Source organism: Megalopta genalis, unplaced genomic scaffold, assembly GCF_051020955.1.
Source record: "Megalopta genalis isolate 19385.01 unplaced genomic scaffold, iyMegGena1_principal scaffold0050, whole genome shotgun sequence".
Classification (NCBI taxonomy): domain Eukaryota; kingdom Metazoa; phylum Arthropoda; class Insecta; order Hymenoptera; family Halictidae; genus Megalopta; species Megalopta genalis.
The window spans coordinates 389,292-409,605 of record NW_027476119.1 but is presented as its reverse complement, the minus strand read 5'-3'; the positions used below and the strand labels follow the sequence as shown (position 1 = coordinate 409,605).

Here is a 20,314-nt window from a genome sequence, read left to right as displayed (position 1 = left end):
ATAGTTTATTGCAAATCTTTGGACTACATTTGAAATGTAGGGTGATTCGATAGTGATGTTGCATATCCTTACGTATTCGTGAATCGAATTCACGAAACGAATCGTAATCACTATATGATATATGTTTGAATGTAATTAATGTTTTCATAAGCTGATAACTTCGAATATAAAACTGTGTGTGTATAAACGTTGTATAGCTTAGTAGCTTCGTAAAGCATGCAGTTTGTTGTACCGGCTTCTACAAGAGCACAAAGTGCAATGCAAGCGTATAAATAATTATCTCTATTTTTTATGCTCTTTTCATGGAGTTACGGTTGATACTATTTTAATGGAATCCTCGACGACGTTGCTAATCCACCGCGCAGCGAGGCATTTCGCAACGAATTAACGGATACGATTAGTTCCTTTTCCGTTTAAACATTTTATCGGACATCAATCGATCGTTCGGTTGGCCGTTTAATTAAACTTCCGTCGCAAAGTGCAGCAAATTGTCCTGTAATCAACTTTTCATTCAACATCAATTGCACGTATCCGTTTCTATCGCATCTTTCGTCGATGCTAATCGATGGGACATTCCGTTTTGCGTCACAATACTACTGACTTTTGCCTGTGTGTTTTATACATTATTACGTGAAATCTTAACACGTCCTGTGCCACGTGTACCACCGATGGTACATGCTTACATGTTTACTTAATGCGTTAAAAAAGTAGCTCATAACAAATTTAGAACGAATTAATTTCCACCGTAAGAATGGGTCATAATGAGTTTGTTTTATTGTTATATATATACACGATAATTAATAATTACATATAATATATCAAGTTTTAATATATCAGATTATCAGATTTAAAATATCAGATGGCCTGTGCAAGGAGTCGAGTAAAAACAGCTCGCTACGGAACGTGTTAAGCGGAGACTTTTAATGCAATTCCAATTTCAGTCACATTCGCATTTGCCATGGCACTCAGCCTCAAGTCATTGTACTCGGATTAAATTTCAGTTACAGTTCCCGATAAAAAAGGTTGAAAAACGTAACTTCTACATTTCATTTTGTCATTCCAGCCAACTGAAATTTTAGCAAAAGTTGTTTTCCAACATCTCGTGAAAATTCAAGTCGATCGTAAGGTATGGATTACTTGATACAATGAACAATTACATTGTTTTGTCCACACAGCGAAGAAACATTGACAAGCCTATCTATCGATCGTTCCAGAACACTTTAAGAGGAGCACAGAGTTAGATCTGCAATCACCTACAGAAGCTGGGTAACTCGGGTTCCCAGGTTTTCGAAGCGGACAGGTTCCATTTGGATGTTTTCCGGGCGGGTCCGTCGTCGCTTAACGAGACCAACGGACACGGTTGAAACGCCAGTGTAAACCGGGCGCGGTTTACTGCATATTTCCGTAACGTCAGGACAACGCCGAGTACCGTAAAGGTGAAGAAGCGGGTCGCGCGCAGCCGGATCGAATTCCTCGCGTACCAGCTCGAACCGCATTAATTTTCAAGAGTACGCGCGCTAGAATTACACCGGATCCTTTCGGCGAGAAAAATGGAAAATAAAAGGAAGGGAGAGAGAGAGAGAGAGAGGGAGAGAGGCACCGTCGATGCACCAGCGAGTGCACGGTAGGAGGATCCTGGTCCGTGCCGTTGCAGCGCCGTTGCAACGCGTCGGCTCGCCATTCTCTGCGGATGCAGCCGCTGCAACCGCACTCTTTCGTGTCTACCGGCTACGGCCGCGACGAGTACCGTAAAGTTGCCGGAGCAATACGTTCCAGAATCGAATTCCGGACGTGTTCGAGCAAGCCGCATGAATTTTTAGCCATAGCCTGGCGTTCGGTATTATGCCGGCTCCTCCTGAATAAAACTAAAGGGAATAAAAGCGCGGGCGGAGGCGGCATGTAAGATGCACAGGCTCTCGACTTTCGGGGGTCATCGCCGCCTGGTTTATTCGACGGTGGATTCCAGTTCCCAACGCTGGAATGAAACATTTAAATGCGTTCACCGTCTGCTGCTGACGCTGCCCCCGGAACAGGCAAATTTGTCTACTTTATTGTAACCTTTATTGTTACTTCGAAACACGAGCATCGCGTTTCGAATGTAATACCTTGTAATTTCTTTAACGTTTCCAAATTTGATTAACACTCTACTTACCGGAATAGACATTGATCACTGAATGGTATCAAATTACGCGAGGTGAATTTTTATAAATATTATAGAATATAAATATATAGAAGCTCGATAATTTTCTTTTAGATAACATTTTTGAAAGAAGTTGTTTGTATCGGATTGGCAACTAAGTTCCCGCCATATTTTTAAAGTTTAACATTCCGCATGTCATTAAATGTTTTTGGCATAATTCGAAAGAGGATGTTTTGTTCTACCGGAATCTGTGTTTTGTTTTTCTGTTCGAGTTAATTTATGTTAATTTTCAGATCATTAAAATGGAATGTGAAGCTGAGAAAAATGAGCATTTTCGGCACCTCCTTCTTTTTACTTTTAATCAATCATTTTGCTTTAATCAATTTTTTAAAAGTTTATTTTTCAATAAAGATTAACAACTAATTAATCAATAACATAATCTTCCTTGTTGTTACAACTTCTTTCCAACGTTCAATGATGATAGAAATCACTCGGTTTAAACTCGATAAATTCAACCAACCAAGCTCGTTGACTTTTATTGTTGTCATTTAAAGCATGCGGAACCCATGCTCCACACTTCTGAACTTTTCGCACTGAGTGAAGATGCTTCTCTATAGCAGTGTGGGAGTATTCCATTTTTTCAGCCAGTTCCCTTGTCGTTTGACGCGAATTTTTCTGCAAAAGTTGGTTTAATCGCTCTTCATCGAACTCGACTGGACGGCTAGTAGGAGGTGCGTCTTTGAGGTCAAAATTTCCATTTTGGAACATGGCATACCAATCACGAGCGGTTCTTTCAGCTATGGCACCCTCTCCATACACAGCATAAATGTCGCGAACAGTTTTTACGGTCTTATAACCTTGATTAAAAGCAAAAAGAAGTGTTGAAAATACTCAATTTTCTCAACTTGACATTCCATTTTAATGATCTGAAGATTAACAAAAATTAACTCGAACAAAAAACAAAACATTGATTCCGGTAGAACAAAACATCCTCTTTCGAATGATTTAAAACATTATGTCAAAAGCATTTAATGACATACGGAATGCTAAAATTTTAGAAAACGGTTGCGAACCCAATAATACTTTATTGGGTAAGCGTAATTTCTTTAACGCTTCCAAATTTTATTATAACACTTTATTTACTGGAGTAGACTTTGATCACTGAATAGTGTGAAATTACGCGAGGTGAATTTTTACAAATATTTTCACATTTGAATACCTGTTCAAAATAATTGCTAACTTGTTAGCAAAAACTTCATCGCTTCAGCTGCATGAAAAAAAGAAGTTCGGTAATTTTCTTTTCGATAACATTTTCAGAAGAAGTTGTTTGTATTATACGAATCCTAGTAATTTATTGAATTATGGATGATATTGCAATCACTTTTGGACCATTGTTTAAAGAGCTTTTAATTGTTGAATTACGATTTTAATGGAAGTGTTAGGTTAAAAATGTTGAAAAATGAATTGATGTCATACAACTTGACGCGTTTGAATTTTAATTAAATTAAGACAAATTGCTATAAATTTATGAAATTGCTGAAGTTGTTGGGGTCGTAGCTAAAGTATGTTAGATAGCTGGATAAATGCAGTGTTCGAAATCGAGAGATTCGTAATTAAGAATAGGCAAACATCAAGTTCGTGATATAAAATATTTCATTCGATGAATTGGAAAATAAAATTCAGGCAAAACGTATTAACACATCTATAACGAGTGTAGTCAATATAGGGTAACAATAACATATAAAGTAAACAAAAATAAACATTAAAAATATACTTATGCTAATAATAAAATAAAATAATAAAATATAAAATATACTTATACTAACAAATTATACTTATAATATTTAAGTTTGTTTTTAAAATATTATAACATTTTATTAGTTACGATGGAATTCGTTAAAACATTGTAAACATAATTGGGGTGACTCTGGACACTCAGGACAATGCGTTATAGTCTTTTGTAAACTTCTTTTTGACTTCGTGGCGCCGCGCCGGGAGAAACTCTACCGATTCACGCTGGGCGATCAACGTGTTAAAAGGAAACACGATGTTCCAGGCTAATTGAAATTTACAATATTATAATTCTCGCCTTGGTTTATTATTTTGCGCACAGACGTTTGCCGATGTTCCGTAGCAGAGGCCGTTGACTGCAACAGCGTGATTCCGGATGGTTTTGGGTCATCTGGCCGATCGATGACCCGTCTCAGTTATTATTGAAATGTAAGCACCAAATGTAACGTCGCAAGTTTTTGCGGTTTCTCTTTTATCCATCGGCGGGTGGTAGGAAGGAGATTCGACCAGAATCGGTTGTGTAGTAACTAGTCATAGTTTACCTTGCGAGGCGCGGTTTCGCGATTGATTTTTTGGTCGACGACTATCGTCTCATCATTTCTGTTACCCGTTATAACGAACACATGTAAAAACTGAAATTTAGGAGTGCATATCGCGCGGCGCTGGCAACTTTTTTTTTTATTATTAAACGAAGTTCGCAGCATTCACGTTGTTCCATTCACCGATAGCTGCTCGGTGTTGAAATACTTTTAATGAATATTGAACACGGAAATATCGTTGTGTTAGTTTGTGTTACCAACTAACAAGTTGGCAACTTGTTTGAATAGTTGTTCAAATTTGAAAATATTTGTAAAAATTCACCTCATAATTTGATACTATTCATGCGGTTTTTCGACAGTCTAAAATTGCAAAGCATGTTGAAACTTAGATTAGGATAAAAGCTTTTGCATCCGAACTTTCTCCATTAAAAGTTCCCTAATTAAAATTTCTGTTTCCAAATTGTTCGTTGTTTTCCGAACCGCTAAGCAGAGGAATAGAGCAGACCCATTGTTTTTCGCTTCTTTGACTCGGATCCAAATGCCAGAAGTTGCGAATTTCTTAACAAAAACTTTACGAGAAAGAACAAGTTGCAGAGTTAATTTTAAAATTAGCACAGAATTCGGCTGTGAATATCGGGCAAGTATTGTTAATTATTAAAATACTCCGAGAACGATCGAGAAATTGAAAAAAACGGCTAATCAAATTCTCCATTCCATGGTAATGAATGTGTACTCGCGATTTTAAATTACCTGCACGCTGTATTATCGGATGTTCGCGAGGAATTTACAGTTATACTCGAACTCGAGTATTTTCGTCCGTGTCATTACGATTTCAGCTCGTTATTTCGGTTAAATAAGTTAATTATTAAAGTTTCACAAAAGTTTCTATTTTTGCACTTTTGAACCGGTACGTCCATTTGAAAATGTTCGCATAGAATCGAAACTATTTTCGTCGCGTTGAAAAATTCAGTAGAGTCATACGAATTGAAGAGTTTACAAGCAATTACAGGACAAACTTTTCGTATTAAAAATTTGTTTGACCGTAACTTTATTACACTAACTTATTATTACACTTAACTTTACACTAACTGTACCGGACGTTACAAGTGACTCGTCTATGTTGCCTTATACGAATTACAGTATGGAATTTATTTAGACTTCTCAATTTTTATACTAACACTTTAATGGCGGCTTTAATTTATGCAAATTCGTGAAATAATTCAACATATACGAACATACACATAAAACAAAAAAACCAACAACAACAACAATAATAATAATAATGCATTTAATACAACAAATTTAATATTTTAATATTTTTCCTTTGCGTGATAATTATTATAGCGATCACCTACATAATTATTAAAGCATCACACACATGTTGTGTGAGCGGCCATTACAGTGTTAATATATGTTGGGATGAATAAATTTATTGAATGGTCACCGGTGGATGGATCTTTATAATTTCAATAATTGTAGAATAAGAATCGTCGAATCGGTCATTTAATCGGCGATTATATTGTTAGTGTTAAAAACGCCAGTTAACATAGAAATGTACAACGAGTAAGGGAATCTAAAGGCGGTTTTTTTTTGTTCCCAGAAGAGAATTGTTGATACGAATGCCGTAAATGGATACCTGATTGTCCAGAGGAGATCCAAATTGGAAAAAGGGGAAACGGACAAGTTAATTCTTGCACGAATAACTAAGGTATCCAAACAGAGTTTTAAAGCTTTATTATTCACGTTTGGTTCGTATAAATTTGAATTTAAAGATACAAGGAGGAAGTATAGGAATGTTCAAAGGGTGAGAATTTAAAATAGTTTTATATTTTCAGAAGACCGTGAAAGACTGTTGAAGACAACCGAGTACCCGATTGTCTACAAGAGATTGAAATTGTGCGAATGAGGGAGAAAATCGCCCCAGTAACCAAGGTATCCAAACGATAGTACAGCTGTAGTACTTACGAATTAACTTGCATAAATTTTAATTTGAGAATACACAAGTCGGCATGGAAACGCCGAAAGAGTAAGAATTGAAAGCGGCGTTGAATTTTTCAGAAGAACGCGAAAGAAACACCGTCGAAGAGAGTACAGTGAACAAGGTATGTACCTCTCTCTGGATGCCCGATTGCCCTTAGGAGGGTGAAATTGGAAAAATGAGTAACGGACGAGGGTTAAATTGACCCGTGTGTGTTTGTGTGTTGGCGGGGAGGGGGCTGATTTCCGCTGGCAGATGCGGCAGATGCGGATCACCACCGGCGAAATTTCGATCGAATCGACCAGGGAAACAAGATTGGCCCGTTCACTGGCGTAACGCCGGTGGTGTCCAGAGAGTCTGGCGTACGTCGACAGGGCCGTAGAATTCTAGAAGGGGGTCATCATACGAGGCCGGCTCCGGCGAACGCACCGAGCCAGGACAGTATACGAACGTCATTCGGCGCGGACTGTTGCGGCGAAAGGCGCGCGGCGTTCCCTATCGAGAGAAACAGGGAGAAGGAGCAAAAGCGAACGAGAGGAAGAGAGAAAGAGACGGCGAAGGAGCGAACGGTACCGCAATTTCAAATCGGAGCCAGTTCTCTATATACCAATTAACGAATAAAAACCGGCCACGGTGCGCGACTGTTTACCATACACCTGTACGATCCGTTATCGACGGTACAGTGCAAGGAACCGAGGCATTGTGAAACAGAAACAACTGTTCGCCGGAAGTGCGAGGATTTAATTTAACGGCGCGTTTCGCGTGTGGATTACAGCCATCGAGGTGAGTATTTTCTGTATTTTCTTGCTTCGCCATAGCGTTTCTCTCTAATTGCCTCTCACCGGTGTCATAGTGATCGGGCCGCGATCATTTTCGCACGTCCACAGAGATTCGTCCTCGATACTGGAAGTTCCATTCAGGATTTTGATCCCGAGAAAGCGGCTTGGTTCCTTTCAATTCCTGCGTTAACGACCGAAATATATCGCGGTGTTTTCTATAAGTTTACTTGATTTTTCGGCTCAGCTACGGTGCTTCTTTGTAGTCCTGTAAAGACTAGTCATTGACGCAAGGTTTCATTGAAAGAATGACAAAATAAATGCCTCGCGTATTAGCACCCATTTTCGAGATGAAGTACGCCGGTGCGGGATTTTATTTTATAGCGCAATTCAGAAGAGTGTAGGATTACTTTTCGAAAGGACAATGAGAACGCTCTTTTCATCCGTGGCAACGCTCCGTTAATTTGGCCGCACGACTCGATTTCGTCCACCGAGAACAAAGTGAAAGAGTTATTTTATGTTTTTCATAGTTTCGTTCGAATAACGAGCGCGAAGAATCGGACGACTAATAACAATGCACGGGAAGCAAAACTTTTCAGACATCCGCGAAGCATCGGTCGGTTAAGAAACTTGACGGGCTGCTTGCTGTCTTGAAATTCATTTCGAAGTTTCCGGTCGGTTTTTATTATATTTTGTTCGACCCTAATTAACTTCCGCCTCTTGTACCGAAGATCCGTTTAATAATAATTTCACGATAACTCGAGAAATAGGCCGATATTAACACTTTGGAGTTTGATTTATTTTTCGTTAATTTGCGTTATATCTGAAATCAAGTTATACGTTCATGTAGATGCTAATAACAAGAAATGTTGATTTTATTATTCCGTTATTTCTTTTAGACGCTAAGGGCAACAATGTGTCCCATTGTTTTACATGTAAACAAATATGTACGTGGTATGCATTCTAAGACTGGTATATTCCTGTGTTGTGGAAAAACAAGATTCATTTCTCTCAATAGGTGTACGAAATACATAGGTGGGACACATATATCCCGATAGACTCCAAAGGGTTAAATACACATTTTTTAAAAATTGATACAGCTCGTTATTCTCTACGAAAAGAAGTATTGGTATTTTTATGTCGTAAAATCATCAATTTAGGGGTATTTTGATGAATCTTCCGTCTACAAAAGGACTATTTACATCACATTTAACACATAATATGCGAGTAATTTGTATTTAAAGATTGAAATTGGTTACCCCGTATAGAAAAGGTGGTTCACGAAACACAAAATAAATGTATCGAAGTTGACCTTCATAAGTTCTTATTAGCGCGTCGGCTCTCAAGAACTAATATCATCGATGCTATACAACTTTTTGTTTATCGATTACAAGGAGTATAACATCGGGTGCATAAAAAATTGACATAAGATCGAGACGCGATTCTTACTTATAACGTCGCGCGGTCCCTTTCTCCATAGCCTTTAACTATTAATATTAAGGATTATAATTCTTTACCTAAAATTCCCTTACTATGCATTATTTTTGAAGTGTAATGTATATGTACCGATAGACTCCAAAGGGTTAATTGAATCTCATCCTGACGGGGTGCGTATACCACAGTCGTTTTAGTTTCGCATTAGATTATGCAACGATTGGATTGCGGACCTTTATGCGTTCGTACAGAAAGAATGTGCTATTCAAAAATGATGGTATTTTTTCTTTCGCTTTCATCGCGAACTCTTTTCCGTTTTCGTTGCGATTTTTACGAAATAACCCGTTGCAATGGAAATTTGCATGAAAATTGACGGGAGACGGTAACGGTATCATTGAAGTTCCGCCTTATTTACGTCGCGGGGTTGATTTTATCGAAGGACAATGCTCTTCGCTCTTCCGTGAAAGTCACGTCCGGCTCGAAAAGTTCGAAGGCCCTTTGTTTCCAGGCCCAGAGAGTCCCGTTCCGGCGTTCCCTCCTTCCGGTTTCTCGATCGCATTTCCGGCCAACTTCCATATCCGTTCGAACCTTGTCTCCGTCGCTTTTTCACGAATTCCTCGGTTTTTCTTGGACAGAGAGAATTAATTCTCTGTTCCGCGGTTCTCTCTCATTCATCGTCCCATTTATAAAGAGGATTTGTTCCTCGGACATCTCGCGACTCTACGTGCCCGCTTATTTACGCTCTTGTTGCGGTTGATTAAAAACGTCCCTGGGAAGCGCCGCGGATTTTCATTTCGCGTGAAAGCTGGATCGTTTGTGGCCGGCCGTTCTTTTCACCAGCCGTTCCTGTTCAGGGGCTTCTCATTTTTAACAAAGTAGACTTTATCCTCGCAAACCAGATGCTTCTTCAAATTGAAATCCGGCTGATGCCTTATCCTGTGGCGCTTTCATGCTGCATAATAAACGAAACGATTTCAAAGCGGTAATCTGTTAATTCTTTCCGCGGTGGTAACTTAAAATCGCAAATAAAGCATCGAATAATAACTATAACGCTCGATTTACAGAGAGTAAATGTTTATATTATATACTGTTACTCTACTGATTTATATTAGTTTATGAAAGTAACAATGAGACGTTTATTCTGTTATTATATTATAATTAATTATTATTAATTATTATTATATCATATATATTATTATAATTAATTATTATTATATTGTTATTATATTATATTAACTCGTAAATGTATCTTTACGATATGAATAATCGTAAATTAAAAAATTATTATTATTATCTAGTGATAATAGCGAATAATGTCAGTGATTATTTTTCGACAATGTCAGTGTTTGCAAAGTATTCGACAAGGTTTTACGATGTTCCTAGTTCTGACATTTTCAAAAATTGAAGTCACTTCTGTTTACGTACGGACATTCTACTCCAAATCAGCTTCTGTTACAACAAACTATAATTAATTAACGTATGCGCCACGAATCGCTATAGCGATACCGCCCGGCGTAACGCATGCAGCTAAATTTTCGATAGAATGCATTTTGTCGTAGAATACGCAGAAGCGTGCGCTATAAATTCGCGCGACTCCGGATTTATTCACCATATTGCGAATTTTATCTACACACAGTGCACGCCCCTGTTTTATTGTTCGAAAGTCAAACAATAAATGCTTTTAATTTCAGCCTGCGAACGATGGAAGTAAATGCTATCGTTACAATCTATTTTTAGGCAACGCGTCCACCAATCTGCCTAGCTTTTCCTATTTGCACCTTTGGATTTCTGTTTCACTAAATTTCGTCTGTTGAATATTTATGGTTCAGCTGCGAACGTGTTATGTAGCGGTACAATTTTCCTGGCGCCGGTACAGTTCATCAAACGCTGTGTTTTAATTATTCTATGCATAGAAGAAGTGTATACGGAAATCATAATCTATATCGAAGCGAACTCTGTTCAAACAATTCGGTATAAATGTGAACATTAAGATCTGTCCTTGAAAATTGTATACCAGGCTACAAAATGATATCTAAAACATTTAACCCCTTGGCATGCAAATGAAACGGTATTTTCGCGTCCGAACAATACTATTTAACGCTAGATTTACGGAATCTGTTAAATGACGGGTCACTAATTTTTTAATTTACGATTATTCATATCGTGAAGATACGTTTATGAGCTATTTATTCAATTTATATGTTACTTACGGAAAATGTTACAAATAATACTTGTTAAAAATCAGAATAAATGTCTTATAGTTACTTTTATAAACTAATATAAAACAGCTGCTTTTTGTGCTCCGTAAATATAGTGTTAATTTGGCTCAAGTGAACAGTTATGTGCAAGTCGAGAAAGAGAATGTCAAAAAATCGGGATGGTGGGGCATCTTGAACATTGTAAACAAACCAGAATCGACGCACGAGCGGAGCAACTGAGTGTAGTCACTTCTCCCCAATTTTCCTTCAATTTGCAAACAAAAATAGACAATTTGGGAAGGAGAGATACGATTATTCGAGTCTCGTAGTTCATTTTTATAGTTTCCCATTGTCAACAATTATGAAAACGAGGCGCAAGGCTCGTATAAATCGTATCTCATCTTCCTAAATTGTCTATTGTTGTTTACAAGCTAGACGAAAATTAGGGAGAATTTATTGTATTCCCGTTTTGGAATACCACCCTTGGCAAAAAGTGTTCCATCACACGAATCCATTGTCTACCATTCTATTAATAAGTTGGTGCGTGTGAAATGCAGGCTTTTGTTTTCTGTAAATAACATCTATGCTTATCTATTCAATTATTTATCCATCTTTCTGACGATTGTAAAGATTGCAAAGACAATGAAGATCAGAAAAATCTCAAACATCCGTGGCATAACTACGGTGGGCGAACCTGACGAGCTCTTGACGAATTAGACTCGTCAAAATCTACAGTGGCACATGAAATGAGCGAAGACTCCGACTCGTCATTGTATGTCAAAGGGTTAAAGACACGATACGACTCATTATTCGAATCAAATTACGACATTAGGATTTTGAACGTTCTAGTTGCAACAAGCTAATACAAAAATGGGAGAACGACATTATCCAGGGTAGGTACAGTTAAGGCGTGAAAGGGTTTGGCGTCTCGAAATCATCGAATCCTGAGAAATGACGACCGTCGAAATGACGACCGTCGAAATGAATTGATCCATTTCGCCTCGGTGCACGCAACGGCTGACCATTCCTATCCGCTAGCGAAACGCATCTTGCACAACGCGATCTTAATAAAAGTTCCACGTGAACACGCGGCGTGGCGGGAATGCAAAGAAAGCACCTGATGATTAATATACTCGACGCATGATCGCGACGAGATGCGACGGTGATGTACGCTCCGCGCCGCGCCGCGCCGTGCCGTTGGAAACGGACGGTCTCTCGCGCAAGAAACCGCGGCGGTTTCAGGAAAACGCCGCGTAGAAATTGCATTCTTGCGCAGCCGTTTAGAAAGTGCACGGACAAGTGGACATGTACCATGCGGATTTCACGGGAACGAATTGACTCTGTAATTCTCGCGGACTATCGTCCGGGATTTACGCCGCGCGATCGCTGAATTTCACGCGCGCCCGCGCTCCCGCAACGCTGAAAGAAAATACGGACACGGTGTGTGTGTGCGCGCGCGCCGTATCATTTCCCCGGTTCGTTAAAAAACACCATACTCGCGAGCACAACTGGTCCAGAAACCTGCAACCTAATCTTTCTCTCTCCGGAAAGAAAAATATGCAATTCGTATTCCGACACAAACTCGCTCGCAGTTTCGACAGATTTTGTTGGAGTAGAAACAGTTGCTTTGAAATTGCTGCGAAGCAATTTGCGTTTGGAACTAAATGGAGACGAATATCGTGAATTGCGCAACGCATTTGCATTAAACAATTTTTTAGGGAGCTTCTTCCGAAGTAATGTTCTTCCGATGATAGTCCTTTTTTTAAACGTAAATTCTCCCTAATTGTCGCTCAGCTTGAAATCAAAAATGGACAATTTTTGTTTTCAAAAATGGACAATTTCGAGCCTTGCGACTCGTTTTTATAGTTATCGATTGTCAACAATTACAAAAACGAGTCACTCCTTTTCCCAAATTGTCCATTTCTGTTTCCAAGCTGAGCGCCAATTAGGGTGAATTTAGTATAATATGCAATATCCAACGTTCGATGTCGGTTTTCTCGACGTTTTGTAGAAATACTATGATTAGATGGCACACGATTAACGTTAGTTATATTATTATAGACGAAATGACTGGTTTCTGATCTTTGTTTTTCATAATTATTGAAATTATAGAAATGTTCCTGTGAGAAATTTTCCGGTAAATCTTTTTATTGAAGCATGTATTATACAGTAGTGGTCCACACAAAAGTGTTCGTACACCTTCTAAAACCTTAAAAACTTTTTGAAAACTGAACTAAATGGCTTGAATCATTTTTAGATGACAGAGGGACTAGTCTGCTAGACGATGGCTCAAAAGCTTTTTTATTAATTTTGCTATTACTTGGAATGAACGGAAAACATTAAGAATCCTCGTTTTTTAACTTTTTTATCTGAATCTATAACGAAAAAAAAAAAATGCCTTTTGTTTCTTACAGCTTTTGGTCAAAATCGTGATAAAACTGCGATTTTCGCGACCTTTAATTCGTAACAACGTGAACGTTTTTTGATAAAATTTTCCACATGCGTATAAGTTATTGAAACAATTTTTTTAATTTTCGTTATAGGCTCAGATAAAAAAGTTAAAAAATCGAGAGATTTTTACTTTTTTGTCATTCCAAATAACAGCAAAATTAAGAAAAGAAGTATTTCAGTCGTCGTCTAGTAGACTAGCCCCCCTATCGTCTAAAAAAAAATTAAAATCGTTCAGTTGAAAATAATTATTACGTTTTGAAATGTGTACGAACACTTTTGTGGGCCACTATATACGGTGGCACCGCTCGTGCTTGTTGTAACAGAAATTGAACAACAGATCGCGTCAGAAAATTACTGCACCTTGATCAGCGCCGATTTTCAATAGATTTTCTCGAGTAATTAAACGCGGCGACACTTCCAACTTCTGTTTTACTCCTGGCCGTCGATCCCGTATAATTAATCCGTCGTGTGCTGCCGGTAGCAGTAGTTCGTCCAAATCGGTCTCTTGGTATATTCGTGTCCCGATTTCACGCTTCGCATTACGACCCGGTTTTTTCGAGCGGCCTGTATAAATCGAGCCACTGAAAGCGGCGCGTACGTGACCGGCTTATCCTCACCTGCGATCCAAGTTTTTTGGCGGGTTTGGTAAAGAAACGGTGTAATTGGTCCGTTAGGAGATAACGGAAGAGCGCGTTTTCGTTTTTCCGTCTTTCTTTTTTCCCGCTCCGCTTCTGTTTCTCTATTTCCGCGCGGAACGTAAATGCACGCGGCACTCAATGTAATTACAGGATTGGTCGGCTGCAATCGATAAATTGATAGTCCTCCGGGTTCGACAAAACAAACATTTAGCAGAAATTTCACGTTGCCGTCGCTTACGGAGTTCGTCTCCCCCACCGCCTTCCTTCTCGTGGAATAGCTTCAGATACGAGATCTCCTATTTATTAATTGCTCTGCTCGAAATGATTACTGGATCGGTTGCGCGAACGAGTAACTCGCTTGTAGGTCAGGCAATTCAACAGTCCTTGAAATCGCGCATTTGAATAATAATCCCATAAAAATGTTACTTTCTAGTAAACGAGCTGTTAACTTTTCACCAAAGATACGAAATTCGTCCGTTTTTCTTCTAATTAGTTGCACGAGCTTGCCTGTGCACGCAGTTCGCCGTTCGCCCGCTTGTTCACGATCCCCGAGCTCGGGATGACTTCCGGTTTCGCAGCGTGTAATTACAATGCGCATTAATTATAGGTATATTATACGGTGCCGCTTGATTTTCTGAGGTCGCATAAAATTATACGTTGTTTTCATCGCCTGAAAGACGATATAATACGATCGCAGACAAATATATGTGGATATTTCATGCGTATATTTCTTTTTTTAAACCGGACCAAACGAGTTGAATTCTTTTTTTGAGACGTTTGGGGGATTAGTTTACTGGACGATGCGTGAACAAAGTTTTGCAAAAATAGCAATTGGCTGAAACGACGAACAAAATTTGTTGAATCGAGGTTTCCAACATGTTTATCTTACATACGCATGCGTGTTAAAGATTTCATCGAAATCGGTTTCTGCAGAGACAAGCGACTGGCAAGCGAGACGAGCGATTTCTTACAGTTTTTAGTTGAAGGTCTTGCTTCTCGTTATTTTCAATTGTTCGTAGCTCGTAGCAACGTTAAATATGCCTGATAAATACATTGCTTGAATTTTCGGTTTATGCTCAGATAAAAAGTAGAAAAGACGATTTCATCATATTTTTAGACATTCTCAAGCAAATTAGCACTTCTATCGTCTTGAAAATTATTCAAATCGTTTCGTCGAATTTTAAGAAAAGTTATTCCGTTTCAAAAGATGTCTACATATGCAGTGGCCCACAAAAGTGTTCATACACCTTTTGAAACGCAATAACTTTTTTAAAACTGGTCTAAGTGATTTGAATTTTTTTTAGATGGTAGCGGGACTAGTCTGCTAGACGATGACACTGAAATGCTTTTCAAAAATTTTGCTATTACTTGGAATTAAAAAAAAAAAAATAAAATATTCTCGTTTTTCAATTTTTTATTTGATTTATTTGATTTTTTATTTTTTGCCTGTAAAAAAAAATTGAAAAAATGCTTTTCGTAGATCTAAAATTAGATTTAAAAAACTGCAGGTCAAAATCGTGATAAAACTGCGATTTTTGCCATCTCCAATTTGTTGTGAGTCATAATACCGTGAACCGATTACGACGACTGGAAGAAATCTGTAGTTTTCAAAATCTAATTTTTGATATACGAAAGGCATTTTTAAAATTTTTGTTACAGGCTCGGATAAAAAAAATTGAAAGACGAGAGTCTTCTATTTTTTCTCGCCATCCCAAGTAATAGCAAAATTAAAAAGAGGCATTTCAATCGTCGTCTAAAAAAATTCAAGTCATTTAATTGGGTTTTAAAAAAGTGATTACGTTTTAGAAGGTGTACGAACACTTTTGTGGTCCCCACTGTATTTGTCCACGACTGCATCTTGACCAACCGGTCACCGTTTTACTGACCGAAACGAATGTTCGAACTTCCTCCTTTTCCCGGATTATGGTTGCCGGACTCTCGATACTCGTGCATTTATTAAGCAGTAAAGCCCGAGGTTCGATTGCTCGCGAACGTTCAGCGACTAACGGTTCCAGCAAGCTATCAAATATTTTCGGCTGAAGCCTGATCGTTCGCCGCTGTTCATTTACGCCGCCGGTCGTGTGCGGCCGCCGCGACGCGGCTTTACGACGTCGTTTATAGCCGCGCGATGCGCGCTTCCGAAACGCTCGTTCCGCAGTCGACGAGCCCGTTTCCTCCGGGGGGCGCCACAAAGAATTTCCAATAGCGTTTTCACAGGAAGAAAGCGGAGCTGAACGGAGTCGGGGAGCTCCGACCCTTTCTCAAAGAAACCGTTTATTCGCCTTTGTATGCGGCCCGCCGGCATCATTAAAGACGCGGATATGCGTCCTCCGCAAGCCTAGCCTGCGGATTAGATCCCGGAAACGCCAATAACGCGTGCCATCGAGCTTAATTGTGTCTAGGCTTCCGGCGGATTGCCGGGTTTGTCTCGAAAAGTCCTGTTCAGCCCTTACCGTCGTCCTATTTTCGCAACCAGACACGGTCTCGCTACGTTTTCGTGCCAGAATCCACGGACGCAGTTGTAATTTCCATGGAAATCGTGGCAGCGCGGTCAACGGCGCGCGAACGCATCGATTATAATTCGTCTAATTAAACACGAACTGAATAAATCGTGTTCGCGACGCGCAACCAGGGTGGCGTATTAGTCCGTCATAAAAGAAAATTACTTTCTTCGGTTTCACGGCTACGAAGCGGAATGAAAAGCAGTGAAATTTATAACAGCTGGGAAAGCGCGCGTTTTGAAATGCGTCTGACGGATGATAGGGTTTAAGGGCGTTGAAATTGAACCTAAAATGTGTTTGTTATCTATTTGTGGCACAGGATTTCGGACGATAAAATAAATCCGTGTTGCACAGAGATTTTATTGCGTTTTAAATTAAACAAAATTGGTTATTATACAGGGTGTCCCAAAAATGTCTTGCAATCCGAAAGTGACACGTTCCTCAGGTCATTTGAAGCAACTTTTTCCTTTACAAAAATTTTCTCCGAGGCACCGTTAACGAGTTATTAACGAAAAACAGTGACCAATGAGAAGCGAGCTCGGTTGGCGCGAGGCGACCGAGCCAATGAGCGGAACTGGGCTTCGTGCGCTGGTTGGCTGGGTCACCTCGCGTCAGCCGTATTCGATTCTTATTGGTCACTGTTTTTCGTTAATAACTCGTTAACGGTGCCTCGGAGAAAATTTTTGTAAAGGAAGAAGTTGCTTCAAACGATCTGAGGAACCCGACATTTCCGGATTGCGAGACATCTGTGGGACACCCTGTATATATTATGGTTTAACAAAGGAATCACATAATATAAAATCATAAAAAAAATAATAATTTAATTCAATTTGTTGTTACAGGGTTGGACTGAAATAGTTCCACCGTGCCACATGCCACTATTGCAATATTTCGAGATGTGTCTAAAAATATGTCCTACCATGCATTACCGTGCATCAAAAAGATAGGACATTTTTAATCCCATCGTGCACCAAAGAGCTAATCCAGAGTCGAGCTACAGGCGTTGAAAGATTTAAAAAGCTGCAAACTTCTTCCAGTTTTTGGTCAAAATCGTGATAAAACTGCGATATCTGCCACCTTTAATTTGTTGTAACTCATAAGAACGTCAACCGATTTCGATACAATTTTCAGCACGCATATAAGTTAAACCTTAAAAAGGTTAAAAGAACAGAGTTTTTTTTATCGTTTTGTCATTCCAAATAATAGCAAAATCTAAAGAAGACATTTTGGTCATTGCCTAGTATACTAGCCCCTCTATCATCTAAAAAAAATTCAAGTCACTTAGTCCAGTTTTAAAAAAGTTATTGCGTTTTAAAAGGTGTACGAACACTTTTATGAGCCACTGTAACTTAACAAAAACTACCCCTACCACTGTAGTAGAAATTTATTTTTTGAACCGAACAGAGTGTGACTAAATAAATAAAGTTATAAAATTGAATTGGAGACATTCGACTTCATGATTAGACTAGAGATGTTCAGCTTTGTAATCAGAGTACAGATTTTGTTTATCTTATAGACTCCGCGAGAACAAGTCACTAGACTAACGTGCGAATCTTATCGAATGCTTAATGCAAGATAGTAAATGAAAGACGTTAACGTTAGACGAAGTAACAGCTTTATCGAACATTGAATAACAATTACAGTATAAACTGAGTAACGATTTTATTTGCACTAAGTAGCAATTCTATTGGACACTGAGAAGGCTATTTCTGAGACGGTAAAGAAAGACAAAAGAAAAAAAATCTGCAAGTGCAGTGTTTAAGAATATATATTTCACTTGATTCTTGCAGCTGAAACTGCGGATTTGTAAAACTCTCTGCAGTTTAGATTCGACTACACGCCTATGAATACAAATGAATGAATCTGTAGGAGAAGCGGCAGTTCTTAGAAAAATATTTCGCACATATTTCAGCGACCATCGTTCATATCGAAGAGGTGAAAGCAGGCCCCAAAGTTTAGTGCCCCAAACAGTTAAACGAAATCGACAATCGTCGAACACTGGTTGCGTGAATTTATGACGGTCACAAGCTTCGGAGTTTTCCGAATCGTTCTTGCGGTCGATTCTTGCGAATTCTTGCAAAGTCTCCGATCATTTTCCATTTCGTGGACCGTACATTTTCCTGTCTGTCGCGCACAATGGACAAGACGTGTCTGCACATTCGCCGAATATTATCAGAAGAATCGCCGGAGCGTTTCGGGTTGAAAATTTCGCGAGAATATCGGAATATATCGGGACCCTGTGCGCAAGAATACCTCTCGAACGTCTCGGATATGTCGGGGAAGCAGTATCGTCCAACATTTTTCCAAAGCGTCTGCACTCCCTCGGGAGGTCCTACACCCGAGGGAGAATCAGCCGGAATTGGGACGTTCCAGGGAAACACGATTTTTTTTTTGTCCGTAAATAGAGAAGCCTAGGCGCCCTTCGACGCGCTCGTTTATCCGTATTCACGCGAAGCTATTTCGCCCGGCAGATGAATCATTTAACGTTCATCCAACTCAATTTCTTTCTGCCCCTTCGCGGAACCATGCCCCGAACGAAATCAATTTCCAATCGCAGGACGCGATGCTACGTACGTGGAAAATTTCTTCGGTCCCTGCTCCTTCCACTTCGTCGATTCGCGAATTCCGCCCTTTGGCCGGCGAGGGTTCCCGATGAAATTTTACATGGTATGCGATTCCGATCATCGTTATACCGCGTTTCTTAACTCACGAAACGTTACAATGGAATCTCGGCGCTGTAACTATTGTAGAAAGATAAAATTGGTGGAAATGATTAGTTCTTTAACATTTTGAATTGTTTGCGAATATTCGAAAGCTATTTTTTTATGCTAATCTATCACATATTCCGAATTTTATTAGGATCCGCGAAACGCGAGAACGTTGACAAAGTAATTCATTGATGTCATACAACCTAAATTCCTAATTTTAATTTGACTGAGTCAAATTTTCAGAGATGCTGTAACTTCTAATCGTTAGTTTTTCAAATTAATCGTACATCTGAGTAAACTTCCTCGTTAGTGTAAGTACTCAAGTATTTGAGTACAAAAATTTGCTCCTAAACATGATCAAAGAAGTGCCAACTATATTCAGTGGCTTACAAAAATGTTCACACTTTTTAGCCAACGTCTAGTAGACTAGTCCGTCATCATCTGAAAACAATTCAAGCCATTTTGTTCAGTTTTGAAAAAGTTATTGCGTTTTAAAAGGTATACGAACACTTTTGTGGGCCACTGTATATGTATAACTGTCTTATTTTTTCAGCAAACTTAGTTATTTAACATCGGGTTACGTAGTTAAATTCTTATTTAAAAATACCGAACTTTGCTATTTGGGCAATCTATGTAACTTTATTAGTTTCTAAGATATTCGACCAAATATAATTTGGTATAATTATATCCAAATTATATTATACTCTAAACTTTGGGGCTTGTTTTCACCTCTTTAATACAAACGATGGCCGCTGAAATATGTGCGAAAAATTTTTCTAAGAACTATCGCTTCCTAAAAATTCATTCATTTGTATTCATAGATGTATAGTCGATTCTAAATTGCAGAGAGTTTTGCAGATCTGTAGTTTTATTGAGAGACATGAGACGCAGCTTAAAGCTGCACGAATCGAGTGAAATATATAGGGTGTCCTAAAATTATGGTATTTCCGAGAATTGAGGGATTCCTGAGGTAATCTGAAGCAACTTTTTCCTTTACGAAAATTTTCTCCGAGGCATCGTTAACGAATTATTCATAAAAGACACTGACCAATTTAGGGGCGAATTCGCTAGCCGACCGGGCCAGTGAGCGGACCGAGCACCGTGCGCTCGTTGGTTCGGCCGCCGCGCGCCAGCCAAGCTCGCCTCTCATTGGTCACTGT

General features: G+C 39.1%; 1 protein-coding gene across 1 annotated transcript in view; it reads left to right on the top strand.

Annotated features, from left to right (window-relative positions):
* Positions 1 to 905: 905 nt before the first annotated feature.
* Positions 906 to 20,314, top strand: part of LOC117226678 (thyroglobulin) — a 60,230-nt gene continuing 40,821 nt past the window's right edge. The window contains exons 1-5 of the mRNA XM_033481266.2: positions 906 to 1,126; positions 1,215 to 1,436; positions 6,071 to 6,178; positions 6,306 to 6,402; positions 6,529 to 7,231. The gene's annotated coding sequence lies outside the window, so the exon portion shown is untranslated. The remainder of the gene's footprint in view (positions 1,127 to 1,214; positions 1,437 to 6,070; positions 6,179 to 6,305; positions 6,403 to 6,528; positions 7,232 to 20,314) is intronic.